This window comes from Zeus faber (genome assembly GCF_960531495.2).
Source record: "Zeus faber genome assembly, chromosome: 3".
Classification (NCBI taxonomy): Eukaryota; Metazoa; Chordata; class Actinopteri; order Zeiformes; family Zeidae; genus Zeus; species Zeus faber.
The window spans coordinates 36,483,149-36,489,547 of NC_137190.1; the positions used below are offsets into that span (position 1 = coordinate 36,483,149).

Consider the following 6,399-nt stretch of genomic DNA (forward strand, 5'->3'; position numbering starts at 1 on the left):
AACTTTTTTTAAATTACATAGGTCTGAGAAGACAATGAGAGTCATGGAGTGATCAGGTTGGCAGGGACTGACTAATCAAAGGAAACAAACTGAAGTTGAGACCCTCGCTGCATCCCAAAGGGCACAGTAGCACATTGTTTGGCACGCCAAATTAGTGTTGATTTTGGGAGAGACCACAATATGTTAAATAGAATGCAAATGCAGAGTACAAGGATAACATACTACATCCGGTGAAATATCATAGTACGCAAACACTGCACACTGCACTGAAATGAGTATCCCACAATGAATTGTGAGCGTAAGATGGCGGTAAATGTTTCCATGCAGTCCCTTCATCGACCCCGCAACGTACTGTGAAAGGAAGTTACGATGATGATGGTATTAGGGTTGTAGGTCCACAAAGCAATTGTTCTTTGTATTCACTGACTTAAGAACATGTAGTACACCATTTCGGACGCATCATCTGGGGGGTGGACAGAGATGTGGCTCCTGTAGCCACTCTACTTGCAACAAGAAAAAGATTTGAGACCTCTAGAGCAACCAGTGATTCTTGGGCGGTCCGGATGTGATCCGGGGGATCTTCTCCATCAGCCTGGAGACCGCCCTCCTGCGGCAGAGAGCCGGGGCGGCTCCGAACTGCTCGATCACCCGATTGTGCAGACCGTGGAAGGCCGCCGCCGTCTCCTCCCAGTTGTCCCGCACCAAATCTCCCGGAAGGATGCCTTGAGGGCCCCGGCCAGGCCCTCCCCCTCCTCCCGGCTCACCATGCGGTCGCACTCCAGGTCTTTCTTGTTGGCTACCACCGTGAGGGGAGGGGGCTCAGAGGTACCACGGCGTGGAGCCCCACTACCAGACGGGGAGCGGATGTGGTTGACCAGGAAGCACAGGCGCATCACCTCATTGAAGCTGCACCTGTCCATCACAGAGTAGGCCACCAGGAAACAGTCACCCCACCTGATCTTCTCCTCAATCAGCAGGGTGTCCTCCTCCTGCAGTATAGCATATAGTGAAATTAATTTTTTTGCCCTAACAGATTTATTGTATCAACTACATCATATAGTCTATCTGTGTCACATTTAAACTAGGGCTATTGGGTAGTTTTAGATACACTTTGAGGATAATAACTAACTTGGCCCGCAGTGTCGAGTATTTCAAAGTGTGCGACGTCTCCTCCGACGCACACTTCGTGTTTGTAGATGGTCTCTGCGTGGGAGAGAAATATTCAGGAGCACATTCAAAAAAGCACCGCAGTGAGAAAAGAGTTTGAAGTTGAATGATCCGGGTCCACATACATTCGGTTGGGAAATAATAATTTAAAAAAAATCGACCTCAAGCGGGGCACCACGCAATAGCTGGCGCTACTGGTAAGGGGCCGTCAATAAGTAACGACTACTTTTTTTATGTAGTCGTTAATGTCATCTAATAATTAAAACATTCTTATATTTTAAAAACATATGTTTAAAATACAAGAACAAAAATAAAAATAATACACATTTAAAGATAAACTTCAAAGTGTCTTCACCGCGTTTTTTTTTTTTTTTTTTTTTAAACATGATTGCACAATGAGTACGTGACAAAATTCCACGGTGCAAGAACACGCTCAACAAAAGAGCAACCTACCTAACGTTGGGTCATATTCCCCAATGAATCTTTTAGTAATAAAGCGAACAGCCATGGCTATAACAAAAAAAAAATACAAAAAATAAATAAATAAACAAAGAAAACAGTTAAAATAACATTCATCCCATTGAACGTATTCGAGTGGGGCGAGGGGTGGGGGTGCTCTTTACCGGTTTTACCGACAGCCGCCTGTCCCAAGATCACGACCCGGACCGTCCTGGGAGGAAGGCTCCCTCTGGTCCGGAGAGTTGTAGGTAATCCAAAGTTTGTGGACATACTATCTTTGTCCATTGGTGAGGATTAGTCGGATAAATAAGTGAAAATGATTTACTTCAGCATGGATGCATGTGAAAAGATTTTTGAGGCAGAGTGCTGGAACTTATTGCCCCCCCTTCACATAACTGCTAGAATTCCATCGAAAAAAAGGAAGAAAAAAAGACTGCCCACAAAAACCCTCTGTTGATGTCATCTCCTCTCCCTGGTAACAACTTGGTGGGGAGTATTGGAAGTGTGCAGCAAGTTCCATTGCTTACAAAATATTGTGCCTGCCTTACTGCATATCACCAACCTTGATATTCAGATCAACTACCACCATTAATACAACTATTCTGCTACTGCCAGTAATACAATCAGCTGCTAATAATACTGCTATTAATCCATTTGGATATCCTACGTGTGAATTTGCACAAATTGTTGAATGTTTAAAATTTTTATGAGCAAATACCTGGAGTGATAGAACAGATTAGCTCAAATTATGAATACTTACATTTCCATAGACCCTGGAGAAGTACAGATATATGGGGCACCGAACATTTGGTTACAATTTTCTAGTTGATATATTTTGAACATTTAGGTCTCTTTCCTTACATTTAACTAATTTTTCTCACATTTGAGAGAGAAATGAATGTAAAACAAGTTATATGTAATTGTTAACAATAGTTATATGAAAAACTTAATGTTAAATCTAAATATTAAATCTTAATGTAAATGTTAAAGTAAGTTGTGATCCCAGCATTTTAGTGGATTTCAAGGCTTTAAATAGCAGACCAACGGGTCCTCTGTTGATACAGGTAACAAGATCAATAGAGTTAAGTGTGCCATCATCATTTTCCATTGTTTAAGTTTTAAGTTTTAAATACATCTTCTGATGTTCAAACTTGGACACAGATCATCAGTGTTGTATACTGGAGTCATTGGGTGTTTCCGGTCTTGCAACAGACACCCTCGTCCAGGTGACCCAAACCAAGGTTGATCAACCCTCGGCCTGTTTCCAAGCAGCATGCTACTGACCCCACTCACTCCTTTTTAGCCACAGCCATCTAGACACTGAGGGAATGGCCTGCAAACCCCCGACTGCCCACTTTGACTGGCATGCACTTGGTCCTCCAATGCAGTCCTCCACCAGCTCCTGGTACTTGGTCTTCTTCCTCTATTGTGCTTCCTCCATTCGCTCTTCCCAGGGCACTGTCAGTTCAAGTAGGATGAGCTGTCTTGTAGTCTCTGAGACCAAGATAATGTCTGGTCTCAACAAAGTCTGGGTGATGTGTGATGGAATTGTGTACTGTAACTGTAATGGAAGCCCAGCCATCTATGCAGATAGCTGCTCACCTTGCGCTCGAAGCCCTCCACCACAGTCATGGGAACTTCATAAATGAGCAGGAGCCAGAGGATTCTTGGGAGGATCCCATGTTGGTAGACCCATGCCTTGAATCCGGGAGGCCAGACTTGTCCACCGCTCTCATCCAGCTCTCCAGATCGGTGCTGGAGGCCTTGACGGAATCGGTGTCCTTCAGGCTGCAATTGAAGACCTTCCCGAGGCTTTTCACTGGTCTTTTGGTGACTGACGGGATATGGTCTTCTCCCAGCCTGAAGCGGAACCTGTCTGTGACCTTCCCCTTCTTCAACACAAAGGACATTGTGGGTTTGAAACTCATGCGTGCCGAGGACACAAGCTTTTCCAACCCTTGGAGAATCCATCTGGCTCCTGGCACTGATGTTGTTGTCACCGTGAGGTCATCCATAAAGGCTCTGATGAGGGGTTGCCTTACTCCGGATTTGCTGAGAGGGCCTCGGCACTCTACCTTCGCCGACTTAACCAGTATGTTCATTGCCAGTGCAAAGAGGGTCACCGAGATGGTGCAGCCGGTGATTATCCCTACTTCCAACTGCTGCCAGTCAGATGTTAATGAGCTGGAGGAGCCCCTCAAACTGAACTTGCTGTAGTAGTCCAGGATGAGGCCCTTCACCTTCTGGGGTACGTGGTGTCTATCGAGTGCAACCTCAACCAGCTTGTGGGGTATTGAGCCATAGGCATTGGTAAGATCCAACCACAGAACAGCTAGATCCCCTCTGCCCTCTCTCGCCATTGTTATAGACCTTGTAGGGAACTCCACTTGGGCCTGGCGCTGAGTTAGCTCTTGCCCTCCTCACCACGGCCTTCACTTCACTCCGACAGGGCTCCTTCATGTTAAAGTCTGGGTGAAGGTGGTTGTTGATGGCATCTCTGGTGCAGGTCAAGCGACCAGTCCTCTTTTGACTAAGTAGTTGCTTGGTCAACTTGAAGGGGTTGGCCAGGAATGCCGCTCTCTTCCTTGCTCTCTCTCTCCGTCTCCTTCTGTGGCTCTCCACTCTCTGAAGGGTCAGGAGTTCTTTCCGAAGGATTGCCCAGAGATTGGTTAAGCCACCCTTCTCAACTTCTCCTGCTTTCTTGTACTGTCTTTTGAGCGATTTCAGTTATTCCCTGAGGCGCTGGATTCTCTTTGCTTGGTGGTTTGGAGCAAAGGCCGATGGTGCGGCCTTGACGTTCTTTGTCCCAAATCGCTCAGCTGCGATGTTTGCTATGATGGTGATCATAGTTTTCAGCCGGTGGTCCACATCCCCCTTGGCTGTCACTTCCAAGATCTGGTCCACATCCTCATCAAGCTGTTGCCACTCAGCTCTCTTTGAGGACCAGGGCCATTGGATCCTTGGTCGGGCAGGTGGAGCACCAACACTGTCAGCTGATGTTGTTGCTGCTTGGTAGCTCTGGCGGTCCTGTACGTTGCAGGCAGCTGATGACACTTGTGGGTTCTGTGCACTGCCAGCCAAAGGGGTAGCCAGTAGAGTGCTGGCAGTGGGTATGTGTGACAGTTGGAGGCTCTGTGCAATGTGGTTTGTCTCCGGGCCTGGCTCCGCCTGCGTCTCACCAGAAGCTGCTTCTGTGCGCTGTGTCGTGACTTCCCCTGTCAGGCATCTCTACCTGGCCTGGTGTATCTTTAATCCCCTCATGTTCTTGCAGGCCTTGCCACAGAGGCACTGTACTCTCGTTATCGTTTGTCTGTTGTCCTGCGTTGTTAACCTTAGGTCTGTCTGGTTGGGGTGCTCATCCTGCCATACTCTCGGGCTCCCCTGGGGGTATACTTCCTCTGTGGTCTCTGTAGCTTGATTTGGTATTTCCTTTCAGAAGCTGTGGTTTGGGCTGCCAACCTGCCCCACCCCGGTTACCGTCTCTCCGGCTGTCCTCTGTCTCTCCAGATGTTACAGTTATATTTGCGTTTGTCATCCAGTCTCTTCCTGGATGTCACTGGTTGTACCAGGATGTTTCGGTTTTAAATACATCTTCTGATGCTCAAACTTAAGACTTTACTTGGTACTTTATTTGGTACATAGCCTATACAATTAGCTAATTTTGAATACCATGATGATCAGACAAATACAATATAATAAATACAATAAAACTAGTGTTGGATACCAGCCAGAAAATGTAAAATTTACTATTGGTTTCATCTTATTCTGTAATAGTTGTATCCCTTATTGTACACTGTATTATTATCTATTAACCAGGAAATGCACTATAACATAACACAATCAGCCTTCCAAGGACACCCAGAACACTCAGCTTAATATTAATTATTTACTTATTAATTACTTAATAATTATAATTATTACAATTAAAAGTAGTGTGTTCCTATTACTTTCCCCCCTTCTAATTAGTACTTAAGTATTAATTATGACACCTAAGGAAAACTACTACAAACAAAAACAACTATACCAGTATGTGTTGTTGTTTGTACAGAAGTGATCAATATGTCCCAAAAGCCATGTGTAATCTTCCCGGGGAAGATGAAAGTCTACTTCCGGAAGGGGCCCTTGGGCTTTCTGCAGCAGGATCCCTCAGAGGTGACAAGAAAAATAAAAAAGACCCCTTCTTACAAGACAGGTCAGCACCAGTCAAAGTGGATGTGGTGAGAAAGAATGCATGGACTGTGGTTTTTCACAGGGGAGGGGACTATACTGACCGGAGTGAAGTGCTCGGGGAGTATATTCTCCAGTTTGGGAAATATAAAGGCAAATCCTTCAGGTGGCTTCCTTTAAATGATGTAGGGTACACAGTTTACCTCATCAAGAGTGCGCGGAAGAAGAGAGACACTGGTGTCTTTATGACCGAAGGGCCCAGCAAGGACAGTCTTATATCATTTGAGGAGTATGCACTCAGTTTCAAGGAGATAAGGTCTCTTCTAAAATATAAAGCTGAGAGGTCCAGTGCTTCACCAGCGCTTTGGTGTCAGAGCAAAGGACAGCTGGAAGCAAGTATGGGGCAGGAGGATGATGGGTATGCAGCATTCATAATTGGAAAAATGTGTGCCTCAGGTACAAAGATGCACCGACAGAGAAGTCACTGGAGACCATGTACCAGGGGTTAGTGGACTACTACAGGATGGCAGAGATGGATATGGCAAATTGTCACTGGTAGACAGGTAAGAAATTACTTTAATATTTTTTACTATCTATTATTTTATA

General features: G+C 45.5%; 1 pseudogene across 1 annotated transcript; it reads right to left on the reverse strand.

Annotated features, from left to right (window-relative positions):
- Positions 1-531: 531 nt before the first annotated feature.
- On the reverse strand, positions 532-1,911 carry LOC307227918 (ras-related and estrogen-regulated growth inhibitor-like; annotated as a pseudogene). Its single transcript has 4 exons — positions 1,791-1,911; positions 1,621-1,677; positions 1,130-1,203; positions 532-989 (listed from the first exon to the last, which is right to left on the reverse strand). The product of its transcript is annotated as a ras-related and estrogen-regulated growth inhibitor-like (transcript).
- Between the last annotated feature and the right edge of the window lie 4,488 nt (positions 1,912-6,399).